The sequence below is a fragment of the Bos grunniens genome, chromosome 24, assembly GCF_055505025.1.
Source record: "Bos grunniens cultivar Pamir isolate PY7600 chromosome 24, Bosgru_T2T1.0, whole genome shotgun sequence".
NCBI classification, from domain to species: domain Eukaryota; kingdom Metazoa; phylum Chordata; class Mammalia; order Artiodactyla; family Bovidae; genus Bos; species Bos grunniens.
Genome location: NC_141188.1, coordinates 59,921,616 through 59,935,613, shown reverse-complemented (window position 1 = coordinate 59,935,613; position 13,998 = coordinate 59,921,616). Strand labels below are relative to the sequence as shown.

At 44.3% G+C, this 13,998-nt stretch overlaps 1 long non-coding RNA gene across 3 annotated transcripts; it reads left to right on the top strand.

Annotated features, from left to right (window-relative positions):
• The first annotated feature begins 9,393 nt into the window (after window positions 1–9,393).
• On the top strand, window positions 9,394–12,040 carry LOC147346373 (uncharacterized). Of its 3 annotated transcripts, none has more exons than XR_015153565.1 (3): window positions 9,495–10,246; window positions 10,343–10,623; window positions 11,056–12,040. It is a non-coding gene; the product is annotated as an uncharacterized LOC147346373 (long non-coding RNA). The 3 variants fall into 3 exon arrangements; XR_015153566.1 differs by having other exon boundaries at window positions 9,513–10,246; window positions 10,489–10,623; XR_015153564.1 differs by having other exon boundaries at window positions 9,394–10,623.
• Window positions 12,041–13,998: the final 1,958 nt, after the last annotated feature.

Here is a 13,998-nt window from a genome sequence, read left to right as displayed (position 1 = left end):
TATACGTGGGCCGTGAGTGTGGCAAACATTTACTTTGGGCCACAGAGGTCTGGATTGCCGAGCGTCATGGGTGAGTGGACGATGAGGGTTGGAGCCAAGGAGGTGACCAGGGGCACCTCCGTGCTCTGGAGGGTTTTCAAGTTAAGAAAACCTACCCAAGTGCGATCTGATGGCTGAATAGGACAATATTAAAAAAACCCACAAAGCGACTCCAGTCTAATTCTCTTAATAAAGTTCTGTGGACTCGGGCAGTGGGAGTGGGGTTCCTATTAGAAAGCTTCATAGTACTTTCATAGAAAATTATGAATTCCACTTTAGGACCAAACAAAGCTGTTTGAACATACCGCTTTCTGAAACTAGAAGAACAGGCTGTCGGTGCTGGCTTTGCTAACCCCCTGAGCCAAGCCACCCACCAAACTGCAGAGAGAAATCGCCCCTGTGGTCCTGTTGCCCTGGCTCACCCCTTAAGGACCTCCTTTTTCTCTTTCCTTTTCTTCTTTCTTTTATGCACATTTAGTTCCCACAGGCTTCCTTTATCAATATTTCAATTGGTTGCTGCTGACCTATACTTGAATCCAAATATTTGCCCTATTCAATGTGAATTGTGCATTCAGCCAAATGCTTGATTATGCCTGTGCCCTTTTGAGCAAACTGAATGCGCTACTTGACTAGGTAATGCCGATATAGCCCGGTCATTAGGAATGTCTGTTAGAACTGACCAGATGCAACAAGACGGGCAGGGAGGGCAACGGAACAGGGGTCTGTGTTCACTGTTCCTTCCAGGACGGCCGTGGTGCAGAGGCTGAGATGGTGTGCTTTCCAGGGCATAATTACAAGCTGTCTGCGTGTTCTTCAAAACAGACCTTTGGTCTAGGATGAATCAAACGAGCCCGTTTCAATCAGGGAAAATGGATACCTACCCCTGAAGGCTCACAGTTTCGTTTACTCCCTGGAAAATTATTCTCTGTAAAATAAATACAGTATTTTCCATGGTGGCTAACATTTTTATTTCCAACGTTTAGATGAGGACAGAAGAAATATATACCGTATATACGGTATATAAAGCCGTATATACCACTTGCCCTCAATTCCTCTCAGTCTCTACTCAGTCTTACAACCACGGCAGTGTTCTGCATTATACAAACTGGCCTTTTATGAAAATCAGACGTCACAGGACTGCACAACGTACAGCTCTAACATGCTAAACCATAATTCACACACTCACGTACTGGTCTAAAACACGCCCAGTGCTGCGTTATGTTGTGGAAACACTTCACATGCAATAAAATCATGAAGTTAGCATCCCTGGCCCTGACCCAAGGGGGGATGTCAGCACAGGTCCAGATGGAGCATTTGAGGAGCAGTGATTTATACACAGGACCATGTGCAAAACAGACAGCTAGTGGGAAGCCGCTGTGTAACACAGGGAGCTCAGCCCCGTGCTCTGATGACCTCGAGGGGTGGGGCAGGGAGGGGGCCCCAAAAGAGAAGGGATGTGTGCATACTTACAGCTGATTCAGGCTGCGGTACAGCAGAAACCAACACAACCTTGTAAGGAAATTCAACTCCAATAATAATAATAAAAACAAAAGTGGCTTTGAAATGGATATAAATTTGGCCAGCACTGCAGAGCAGAAAAAACTGATGCTTTTGAACTGTGGTGTTAGAGAAGACTCTTGAGAGTCCCTTGGACAGCAAAGAGATACAACCAGTCCATCCTAAAGGAAATCAGTCCTGAATATTCATTGGAAGGACTGATGTTGAAGCTGAAACTCCAATACTTTGGCCACCTGATGTGAAGAACTGACTCATTGGGAAAGATCTTTATGCTGGGAAAGATTGAAGGCGGAAGGAGAAGGGGACAGCACATGAGGTGGTTGGATGGCATCACCGACTCGATGGACATAAGTCTGAGTAAACTCTGGGAGTTGGTGATGGACAGGGAGGCCTGGCGTGCTGCAGTCCATGGGGTCGCAAAGAGTCGGACACGACTGAGCAACTGAACTAACTGCAGAGCAGGAGGTAGTAATAAAAAGGATAAAAAGGCACCTGTGTGTTTACGGCTGCCCTTCATGGAGAAGGTAGTCATATAAACTGTGTAGAAGAGGGAGGCGTGAGAGTACTTGGGGCACAATACAAAGTGAGGTCGTTGCAGCCCCAAAACAAAATCTGAATAAAATGACTCTTCCCCTCTGGGAGCTTACAGTCTGTTAGAGGAGACTGTTCCCAGACATAAATGAGCAGTAAACAAGGCAGACTGTGTTTAAAGGAACGACATGGTGACATGGTATTCAGAACTGGAGGCGGCCACGTCCTAATGCACTTGGTATGTCTAACCTATGTTTTGAAAAGTCTTGCTTGAAGTTCATGGTTCTGATGTACTCACAGGCTCACACCACCGGAACTTTAAATCTGTCTAAAGAATTTACAAAAACGTGTGAGCACCTCCTACATAGCTCTTTGGGTGGCTCGGTGGTAAAGGATCTGCCTGCCCATGCAGGAGACCCACCTTCGATCCCTGGGTTGGGACGATCCCCTGGAGGAGGAAATGGCAACTCAGTCCAGTATTCTTGCCTGGGAAATTCCATGGACAGAGGAACCTGGTGGGCTACAGTCTATGGAGTCCCAGGAGTCGGACACGACTTAGCAACCAAACAACAGCAACACAGCTCTTTGATTCCAAGCAGAGGTGCTGCCTGGCTTCTGTTCCTCCTGTATTGATCACGGTGCCCCCTTGTATAAAAGAGGAGAAGGACAGCCACTCTGCTGATACTTTTCTCTTAATTATTATTGGATGTAGTTGGTCTACAAGGTCATGTCAGTTTTAGGAGCACAGCAAAGTGAACCAGCTTACATACACGTGTCCACTCTTTTTTAGATCGTGAGTTCCCTGTACTACACAGTAGGTTATTAATTGTCTATTTTATATATACAGCTCTGCCAATTTAAGTGGAAAAAAAAAAAAAAAACTCAACAGTTAACATGGACGAAACTTGCCCTGAGAAGTTAGCCTAAAAGATCTGCTGTTTGTTTCCTCGCTATTCCGAACGTGAGTGTTTCATATTTGTGAATCAAGACAATAGGGTCTTAGGAATTCCCTGGTTGTCCAGTGGTTAGGACGCCATGCTCTCACTGCTAAGGGCCTGGGTTTAATCCCAGGTCAGGGAACTAAGATCCTTCAAGCCATATGGCATGGCCAAAATAAAGAAAAGGGGTATTAATTAAGAACACACAGAGGCTGTTTCAACAATGACTAAGCCCAGTGAATTATAACTGAAGGCCAGAAAAATATCGGTTCTCACATTGCTATGATGGATTATTCCATTAAAACAACAAATATTATATTAATTCCAGGAAATATTTATTTCACTTTGCTGATGAAAAGAATTTTTTTTTTTTACAAATAATATGCTTGGCTATGACAGCAAAGAAGGGGTTAACTATGTGCAAATTATTCTGAGAGGGTTTCATAGACTTGATGTACAAAATAAATTTTTCCCCATCCTTGGTATTTATTTTCTACAAGATCGGAACAACTTGCATTCGATGTTTATTGCCCCCAAACTGTATAATCTGAAAAGTTCAGAAAAGTGCAAAGTGTTATAATGGCATACTTCATATTTGATGGTTTTAAAATGAAAGTAAAGTGAAAAGTGTTAGTCACTCAGTTGTGTCCAACTCTCTGCAACCCCATGGACTACAGCCGGCCAGGCTACTCTGTCCATGGAATTCTTCAGCAAGAATACTGGAATGGGTTGCCATTTCCTGTTCCAGGGGATCTTCCTGACCCAGGGATCGAACCCTGGTCTCCTGCATTGCCTCTTTACTGTCTGAGCCACCAGGGAAGGCACCAAGAAGTTTTAAAATAGTTGTCACTTAAAATATCTTATAAAACATAAATGAATTAATGCAAAAATATATGCATTGGTGCATCTTGGGGCTATTCCAAGGTATGGAAGGCATTTAGCTTGGTTCAGTAAACAGTTATTATCAATCCACCATCTTTTCCTTATTAAAGAGTCCAAAATAAACCACTATGGCATAAAAATTATTTTGAACTGAAAGCATTCAACTTTCTGAAACTCCTTATCTACCTAAAAGCACTTGATGGTCATGAATTCTCTCCCCTGAAGGAAATCTAATGTCTTCTTGGAGAAGAGAAGGCAACACACCCAAACAAAAATCTCCACAAAACTGTCACGCTGTTGTTCTGCGCCTACTTGTATGCGACTCTCTGCAACCCCGTGGACTGCGGCCTGCCAGGCGTCCCTGTCCTTCTCCATCTCCCAGAGTTTGCCCAAGCTCATGGACATTGAGTCTGCGATGCCATCCAACCAAAACTATCATTTTTCCTATCTATTCTCCCAAGGGCCCATTGATCTTTCTAAAAAGCCATTTGCTTTTCTTAACTTCCCTTTCTCCCTCTCCCTCTGCCCTATTTCTAGCAGTCATTTGTTTTCCTTGAAGTTCCCCCTCCCACCCCTTACTAAAATGGATATAAGCCCCATGGCTTTCCCTCCTAGCTCAGTCAGTAAAGAATCCACCTGCAATGCAGAAGACCAGGGTTCAATTCCTGGATCAGGAAGATCCCCTGGAGAAGGAAATGGCAACCCACTCCAGTCTTCTTGCCTGGAGAATCCCATGGACAGAGGAGCCTGGTGGGCTACAGTCCACGGTGTCACAATAGTCAGACACCACTTAGTGACTAAGCTAGCACCAACCATAAGGCCAGATTCCTCCTCGAGTCGCATTTTCCTGTGAACAGAAATCTGCCTTGTCTCTTGTTGATCCAGAATTTGTCACTTTTATTTGCAGGCCTCAAGCACAGAATCTAGGAGGGTAGAGGAAAAGATTTTCCTCCTGAACAGTTACTCTCTGAAACTTGCAAGCCACGTATATTAAAGTTTACTCTTTTGTGGGTTTCCTTATCTCCACAAATGAGTTTCATTATCATCACTGAACAAATGAGTTAATTCAGATTGAGAAAATAGAAGTAGCCTGTTCATGGAAGAGGTGGGATTTTTTAAGCAAACCCAAGTCCCACACTCTTTCCATTGATCCTCTATATATTGTTTTGATGGTTGTGTCACATAATTTGAGGGTTTGAAAGAATAAGATACATGGTCTTGTTTGAGCAAAAGCAAAAACAACAGCCAGTTGTGGATGTAACTGGTGATGGAAGTAAAGTCCAATGCTGTAAAGAACAATATTGCATAGGAACCTGGAATGTTAGGTCCATGAATCAAGGCAAACTGGAAGTGATCAAACAGGAGATGGAAAGAGTGAACATCAACATTTCAGGAATCAGTGAACTAAAATGGACTGGAATGGGTGAATTTAACTCAGATGACCATTATATCTACTACTGTGGGCAGGAATCCCTTAGAAGAAATGGAGTAGCCATCATGGTCAACAAAAGAATCTGAAATGCACTACCTGGATGCAATCTCAAAAACGACAGAATGATCTCTGTCCATTTCCAAGGCAAATCATTCAGTGTCACAGTAATCCAAGTCTATGCCCCAACCAGTAATGCTGAAGAAGCTGAAGCTGAATGGTTCTATGAAGACCTACAAGACCTTCGAGAAATAACAAACACCCAAAAAAGATGTCATTTTTTATTATAGGGGACTGGAATGCAAAAGTAGGAAGTCAAGAAATACCTGGAGTAACAGGCAAATTTGGCCTTGGAGTACAGAATGAAGTAGGGCAAAGGCTAACAGCATTTTGCCAAGAGAACTCACTAGTCATAGCAAACACTCTCTCCCAACAACACAAGAGAAGACTCCACACATGGACGTCACCAGATGGTCAACACCGAAATCAGATTGATTATATTCTTTGCAGCCAAAGATGGAGAAGTCTCTATACAGTCAGCAAAAACAAGACTGGGAGCTGACTGTGGCTCAGATCATGACCTCCTTATTGCCAAATTCAGACTTAAATTGAAGAAAGTAGGGAAAACCACTAGACCATTCAGGTATGCCCTAAATCAAATCCCTTATGATTATACAATGGAAGTAACAAACAGATTTAAGGGACTAGATCTGATAGACAGAGTGCCTGAAGAACTATGGACGAAGGTTCGTGACATTGTACAGGAGGCAATGATCAAGACCATCCCCAAGAAAAAGAAATGCAAAAAGACAAAATGGTTGTCTGAGGAGGCCTTACAAATAGCTATGAAAAGAAGAGAAGTGAAAGGCAAAGGAGAAAAGGAAAGATATATGCATGTGAATGCAGAGTTCCAAAGAATAGCAAGGAGAGATAAGAAAGCCTTCCTCGGTGATAAGTGCAAAGAAATAGAGAAAAACAATAGAAAGGGAAAGACTAGAGATCTCGTCAAGAAAATTAGAGATACCAAGGGAACACTTCATGCAAAGATGGGCTAAATAAAGGACAGAAATGGTATGGACCTAACAGAAGCAGAAGATATTAAGAAGAGGTGGCAAGAATACTCAGAAGAACTGTACAAAAAAGATCTTGACCCAAATAACCATGTTGGTGTGATCACTCACCTAGAGCCAGACATCCTGAAATGTGAAGTCAAGTGGGCCTTAGGAAGCATCACTATGAACAAAGCTAGTGGAAGTGATGGAATTCCAGTCAAGCTATTTCAAATCCTAAAAGATGATGCTGTGAAAGTGCTGCACTCAATATGCCAGCAAATGTGGAAAACTCAGCAGTGGCCACAGGACTGGAAAAGGTCAGTTTTCATTCCAATCCCAAAGAAAGGCAATACCAAAGAATGCTCAAACTACTGCACAATTGCACTCATCTCACACACTAGCAAAGCAATTTTCAAAATTCTCCAAGCCAGGCTTCAGCAGGACGTGAACTGTGAACTTCCAGATGTTCAAGCTGGTTTTAGAAAAGGCAGAGGAACCAGAGATCAAATTGCCAACATTTGCTGGATCATGGAAAAAGCAAGAGAGTTCCAGAAAAACATCTATTTCTGCTTTATTGACTATGCCAAAGCCTTTGACTGTGTGGATCACAATAAACAGTGGAAAATTCTGAAAGAGATGGGAATATCAGACCACCCAACCTGCCTCCTGAGAAATCTGTATGCAGGTCAGGAAGCAACAGTTAGAACTGGACATGGAACAACAGACTGGTTCCAAATAGGAAAAGGAATACGTCAAGGCTGTATATTGTCACCCTGCTTATTTAACTTATATGCAGAGTACATCATGAGAAAAGGCAGGCTGGATGAAGCACAAGCTGGAATCAAGATTGCGGGGGAGAAATATCAATAACCTCAGATATGCAGATGATACAACCCTTATGGCAGAAAGTGAAGAAGAACTAAAGAGCCTCTTGATGAAAGTGAAAGAGGAGAGTGAAAAAGTTGGCTTAAAGTTCAACATTCAGAAAACTAAGATCATGGCATCTGGTCCCATCACTTCATGGCAAATAGATGGGAAAGCAATGGAAACAGTGAGAGACTTCAGTTTTTTGGGCTCCAAAATCACTGCAGATGGTGACTGCAGCCATGAAATTAAAAGACGCTTGCTCCTTGAAAGAAAAGTTATGACCAACCTAGACAGCATATTCGGAGAAAGCAATGGCACCCCACTCCAGTACTCTTGCCTGGAAAATCCCATGGACAGAGGAGCCTGGTAGGCTGGGGTCACGAAGAGTCAGACACGACTGAGCGAGTTCACTTTCACTTTTCACCTTCATGCATTGGAGAAGGAAATGGCAACCCACTCCAGTGTTCTTGCCTGGAGAATCTCAGGGATGGTGGAGCCTGGTGGGCTGCCGTCTATGGGGTCACACAGAGTTGGGCACGGCTGAAGCGACTTAGCAGCAGCAGCAGCAGCAGACAGCATATTAAAAAGCAGAGACACTGCTTTACCAGTAAAGGTCTGTCTAGTCAAGGCTGTGGTTTTTCCAGTAGTCATGTATGGATGTGAGAGTTGGACTATAAAGAAAGCTGAGCGCCGGAGAATTGATGCTTTTGAACTGTGGTGTTGAAGAAGACTCTTGAGAGTCCCTTGGACTGCAAGGAGATCCAGCCAGTCCATTCTAAAGGAGATCAGTCCTGAACATTCACTGGAAGGACTGATGTTGAAGCTGAAACTCCAAGACTTTGGCTACCTGATGAAGAGCTAACTCATTTGAAAAGACCCTGATGCTGGGAAAGATTGAGGGTAGGAGGAGAAGGGGACGACAGAGGATGAGGTGGTTGGATGGCATCACAGGCTCGATGGACATGAGTTTGAGTAAACTCCAGGAGTTGGTGAAGGACAGGGAGGCCTGGCGTGCTGCAGTCCATGGGGTTGCAAAGAGTCAGACACGACTGAGTGACTGAACTGACCGTCTGATTGCTTGAGACCCCCAGTTCCCGTCTCTCTCTGGGCTTGTGCTTAACAATTGAATACCACTTTGCAGCCAGAAAGACACTCTCCATCCATTCGTGATTCACTGACATCCAACGAGCCGTGTGTTTATATGATAGCTATAACATAAATATATTAGTTTCCAGCTAGGATAGTATTGCCTGGTTAGCTAAACAATCTTCTTTATATGCAAATTGAGATGGAGCCAATGTAAACATCTGTGATGCTCTGGACATTACAGAAAAGCAGCTCTGCCCTCAAAATAGGAGTATCTCGTGTTACCGCAAGCTTGCAGTATTCTGCTCCTACATTTCTCACTAGCCATGATTTTTGAGTAAATCCCTCAGACTCCCCAAACCTCTGCTTTTTCACCAGGCAGTTAATATTTAAATCTTACTTCACAGGATCATTGCATCAACAAAGAAAACATCAAGGAAGGAGTTTTTTTTAAAGGTCAAATCCCCAAAGCGCTATAACTTTTAAAGTGATTATGAAAGATATCACCAGAGCTTACGGATCTGCTGCAGCCCTAACCAAGGTGTTAGGTCAACAAGCCGCTTGCTCAGTCTGTGCATCTAAGCGTTTATTTTTCGCCCACAAACAGGGCCATGCCCGGCGCCTTCAAAACTCATGTTAGAAAGCACGGATAATAAATTATCAGGCGAACAAAGGCTGAGCTCATCGAAAAGCTATTGCTGTGTGGGTAAATACAACCCCACTGTGTATTAAACAGAAATTAAACCCCATTTTCTTTTTTATAGTTAAGTTGCCATCAATTCAAATAGCGCGGACAAGGCAGTGGACACAGTTAATAGTCTGCAGACCGGCCGGCCCGGCTTTGAAAGCATTTAAGCTTCCCTGAAGTACTGCTTGTGCCCAATTATAACTTACTACTTACCATCTTCATAATTTAAATCTGTCCGCCCCTTAGGGGGGGAATTTTTTGCTAATCAAAGCCATGAATGCACCTTTTTCCTTTTGACAGCATTAAATTAAAGCTAAATGGTCGGTTTTGAATGAGTTACTGTGAAGAATAAAGGCATTAATGAGGTAATTTCATTATGGAGACTCATCCAGGCCTATGTGAATACAAGGGAAGTAAGTAGAGGGGAAAGCTGAAAGCTGCAGAGGAAATTAGGGTTCCTTCCACCCTAATTAATGTTTGGGGGCATTTAGTACAGGCACCAAATTAACTGCTCCAAAGAACTCTCATTGAAAAAAAAATACATTGTTGCCCTCCTGTATAATTAGGAGAGAGTACAAGGCGCACCCTCAGCGAGTATAAAGCCAGCCTTTAACTGACAGCGCGGTCACAGAGAGCCGGCCATTAGGGATGCCGGGGTCTGAGGAAGCAGCAGGCAGACAATATAGGATTGTTTAGGTCCTTGGGCTCTGCGAGTTGTAAACAGGTAGCCTCTGAATGAGGAATTATGAGACTCCTGGGGGGCCTGTCTTCCCAGCAAAACAGTCTTAAATGCATCCAAAGGGAAGAAAGAAAGGTGAATAGGCCCGGCAGAGTTAGCAAAGAGAATGCTTGATGCTTGTCTTAAGTGATTACATGCGGCTCTGCAGGCCCCTCTCATTGAGTTATCTTTACACGGCTTTTGTCTCCTCTAATTGGAGCTGATGAGGTGCTAATTGGAGGCCTTTTTTAAAAGCCCACTACTTTAATCATTGGAAAATCTGGGGAGACTGGGGGAGTGGAGTTAATGAGACCAAAAAAAAAAAAAAAAAGAAAACTTATAAAGTGTAGCTTGACAAAAACTCAAGCCGCCATCTGTGTGGATCTGGAAGGGTGAAAGGCACAGGTTTGATGGGAAAGAAAGGGGGCAACCGAGATACTTTCTGTGAAAATTCTTTCCAAAGCGTCTTCTGGGGTTAGTAGCAGAGGAATAAGCAAGGTAGGATGGCTCTTCGTGGTCTTTAATTATCATCATGAGCCTGAATTCAGGCTAAACACTTTATGTTCCAACTCTGACTCCCTTTCAAAACTGTAGAGAGAGACTTGCAGGGAGACGGGCCTGCATCACACTGACCTGGGTCCCTCCTCTCAAAACACAAGCCTTTCCTGAGCCCTTTGTTTGAGACTCGTCCTTCTGAGTGCAGAGAGGACCCTTCATCTCAGTTCTAAATCATGTCGCAGGCACAGTGAAATGTGACGATGCCAAGGAAACATGTGTCCTTCCAGAAACCCCTTCTTGAGGGCGCCGCACCTGGCTTGCCAGCTCCCGTTCTCACAGGACCCCATGGAAGGGAAGGATGCCGTGGGGACTCAGAGGTAAACATCAAGCGTGTGGCTTTCAGGGGCTCCCACTCAACTCTCCCTTCCCCCGTCCCTTGGAGGACTTATAAAGTAGGCCAAGGGATTTAGCACTTCATATCTCACACTGTTGTCAGACACTTCTCAAAGGGTGATTTCCTGACGCATTGTAACTGACTTTAGGGCAGTTGACTGCACAGTATGTCTTCCATTCCCAAGTATTCTTGTTTCAAAACGCATGGCCTTCACGTAAAATCCAGCCAGACTAACAGCCCGTCAACCAGTGACACACGAAAGCGTCGCGCCTCGAGTCGACCTGTAAACACACGTGCAGAACCTTGTGGGACGGCACTGCATCTTTGGGAAACAAGCTGATACGTGTCAAGGGCTTGAAACAGTGACTGGCATTGCAGTCAGGAGTCAGACATATATTTTTTATTTTTTTTTTAGGGATCAGACATTTAAAGCTGACACAAGAGGACTGAGAACGAGAGGGAAACCTGCAAGCAGAGTCTCAAACGGCAGAAATGATGTGCAAGGAAGGAGATGCAGGGAGCGTTTGGTTTGAAAGCTAAGGAAGTGTCTGGTTTCGGGGTGAGGGGATACTTCAAACAAACGTCAGCTGTGTCATCCATGGGCTGAGAGGGCAGTCTGCCAGCATCTTGGTTCTGGTTGGGTGAGACAGCATCCCTCGTGAGAATCTGAGGGTCACAGCACCGAAAGATCCGCCTGTACCACCGTTCTGCGGGTGAAGACGTGATGTGCTCAGTCTCCCAGGTTGCCGTGAGTGGCACTAAATTCCAGACTTAAGACCTCAGTGCTGCTGAGCTCAGCACTTCTTTTTCTCCATGATAACATGCAGCCCACGGGACCAGAAGCTGGCTGGCCTCCTTCTCTGAAGCTCCTCCTTTGTATTTACACACCTATGCTGACACCTGGACCTATATATCGCTGCCCTGGTGGCTCAGTGGTAAAGAATCCATCTGCCGATGCAGGAGACCCGTGTTCGATCCCTGGGTCGGGAAGATCCCCTGGAGAAGGAAATGGCTACGCACTCCAGTATGCTTGCCTGGAGAATCCCATGGACAGAGGAGCCTGGCGGGGTACAATCTATGGGGTCGCAAGAGTCGGACACAACTTAGTGACTAAACAAGAACAAAGACCCACATATCAGCCCCAATTTGGGGGAAAATTCTTTTCTCATTTTCCATGGACGGTTTGTACATCTGTGGGTCTGGGTGGCTCTCCATGAAACTGAGTTCCGTATACATCAATGTCTGGGTTTGTGAAGTGTGTATTTCTTTAGAATCTTTGGAACATTTGCTGCCTTTCAGACAGAAGTCTTTTCTGCTGCTAAGTTGCTTCAGTCGCGTCCGACTCTGTGCGACCCCATAGATAGCAGCCCACCAGGCTCTCCTGTCCCTGGGATTCTCCAGGCAAGACCACTGGAGTGGGTTGCCATTGCCTTCTCCAAAAGTCTTTTCTGAGTTTACATCAAAGATCACCAGGTAAAAACAGTTACAGTATAATTCTTTCTGAACAAGTACATTTGAGAGTTACATCCACCGAGAATACTTTTTATAAAGAGCATTCACTCTATGTCAGTTTTTTTTTTTTTTAATAATGACCAACTGGTGTTACTATTTAATCTGGACAATACTACTCCAATTGAAGAGAATTCTGCCACTATTAAAAGTCCAATAGTATTTAGTGTTTGTTCTCATTAATCAGATATTATCTTGAATTTTTACTCTTTTCAGGTGCCTAGATTTTGTTTCTACAGTAACATGGAAGGGCATTCCAGGATTTAAAAACAAAAAGAAACAGATTTATGTGGTCACCCACACATTCAGCATCCAGCAAAGGCTGAGATGATTGCAAAGTGCCCTACCCCGAGCTGAGAGCTGAGGATAGGAAGGGAAGCAAAGTCTGACCCAGCCTGGGCCCCCACGGAGCTCGCTGTCCAGGGCAAGAGGCTGGCATTGCACAAAGGTTTGCGAAAGGAATGCTCTGATTCCTGGTGCTGTGATAAACGCTGTGGAAGAAAAGGCGCTGTGTGTGACGCGCACGTAGGTGGGTGTTGAGGACACGTTGTTCACCAGGGGCTCCAGGTGCCACTGAGGCAGGTGCCTGGGAGAGAGACCCTGAGCTGCAGACAGCAGAGCCTCCCCAGAGCAGCCGTCAGAGCAGCTTCTAATGAGTTAATGAACAGCCGGAGCCTGCAGGCCGCCTGGGCGGCGGGGGCAGGGGGAGGGCGCAGCAAAGCCCGAGCCACGCCAGATGCTGCTGCAGGAGGCGGGACCAGCTATTTGCCAGTTGGCTGCAGCTTCTGAAAGAGCAAGCAGAGGGTCGATCAATGCAGCCTCTACCAACTCTGGGACCATATTTTTTCACCATACTTTAAGAAATCAGAACATTGATCTAACCCTTGTATTTTTGTTTGACGAATTTGGTAAAATAACTTGCCCAGACACAGAAATCAAACTGAACTTCGTTATATAATTACTGACTTGATTTTATTGGATAAACATCATTATGTGAATTCTGGGGCATGTGAGAGCCAGGAATTAAGATCTCAGCATTTTAGATTGAGAAGAAAATTTAAAGACTATAGAGGCACCACCATCACCCCAATTTGATAAGGAAGAAATGACCCTAGAAGGTAAGTGAATTTCTTACGGGTCATGCCAGTGGCAAGATGAGCGAACAGGACTCCTGGTTTACAATTCAGTGCGCTCTTAAGAACACACCCACCACCTGGCTGGCCCATCCACTGGTCCACTGCGAACTTAAAATATACCCAGCGAAGTACATGAAAAGTTCCTGTCCATTACTACTAATAAAAGAAATGCTAATTAAGACCCAATGATTGGAAAAGTTGAAAAAGTCCTATCAGAATGTGAGAAAACTGGGACTCCCCTGGCAGTCCAGTGGGTAAGGCTCTGAGCTTCCAGCACAGCGGGCACAGTTGGATCCTTGGTCAAGGAACTAGAATCCTGCATGCTGCACAGTACAGCCCCAAAATTGTTGTTGTTGTTGTTTAATTGTTTTTAATTTTAAAAAAAAGAAAGAAAGAAAACTATCAAAGATTACTGGGATTGGATCAATAGGACTCAGGAAGCAACCTGGAGAGGCTCCCACTGGAGTGATTAGAGCATGATTAAGGATAGTAATTGAAGTGGATGAAAACACATCAAATACGCTAAAAATAAAATGAAATGCTTCAACTGTGTTAAAAGCCATGAGCTCAAAATGAGAACAAACAGGAAAATAGTGTCAGCTAATAACACAAAGATATAGGTCATTTTTCGAGGACCCCTGGGAACTATGTAGTTTGAAACTCCTTTGAAAAAAAATGAAAGAACCAAGCATTTCTCCTGCTCTTGTAAGAAC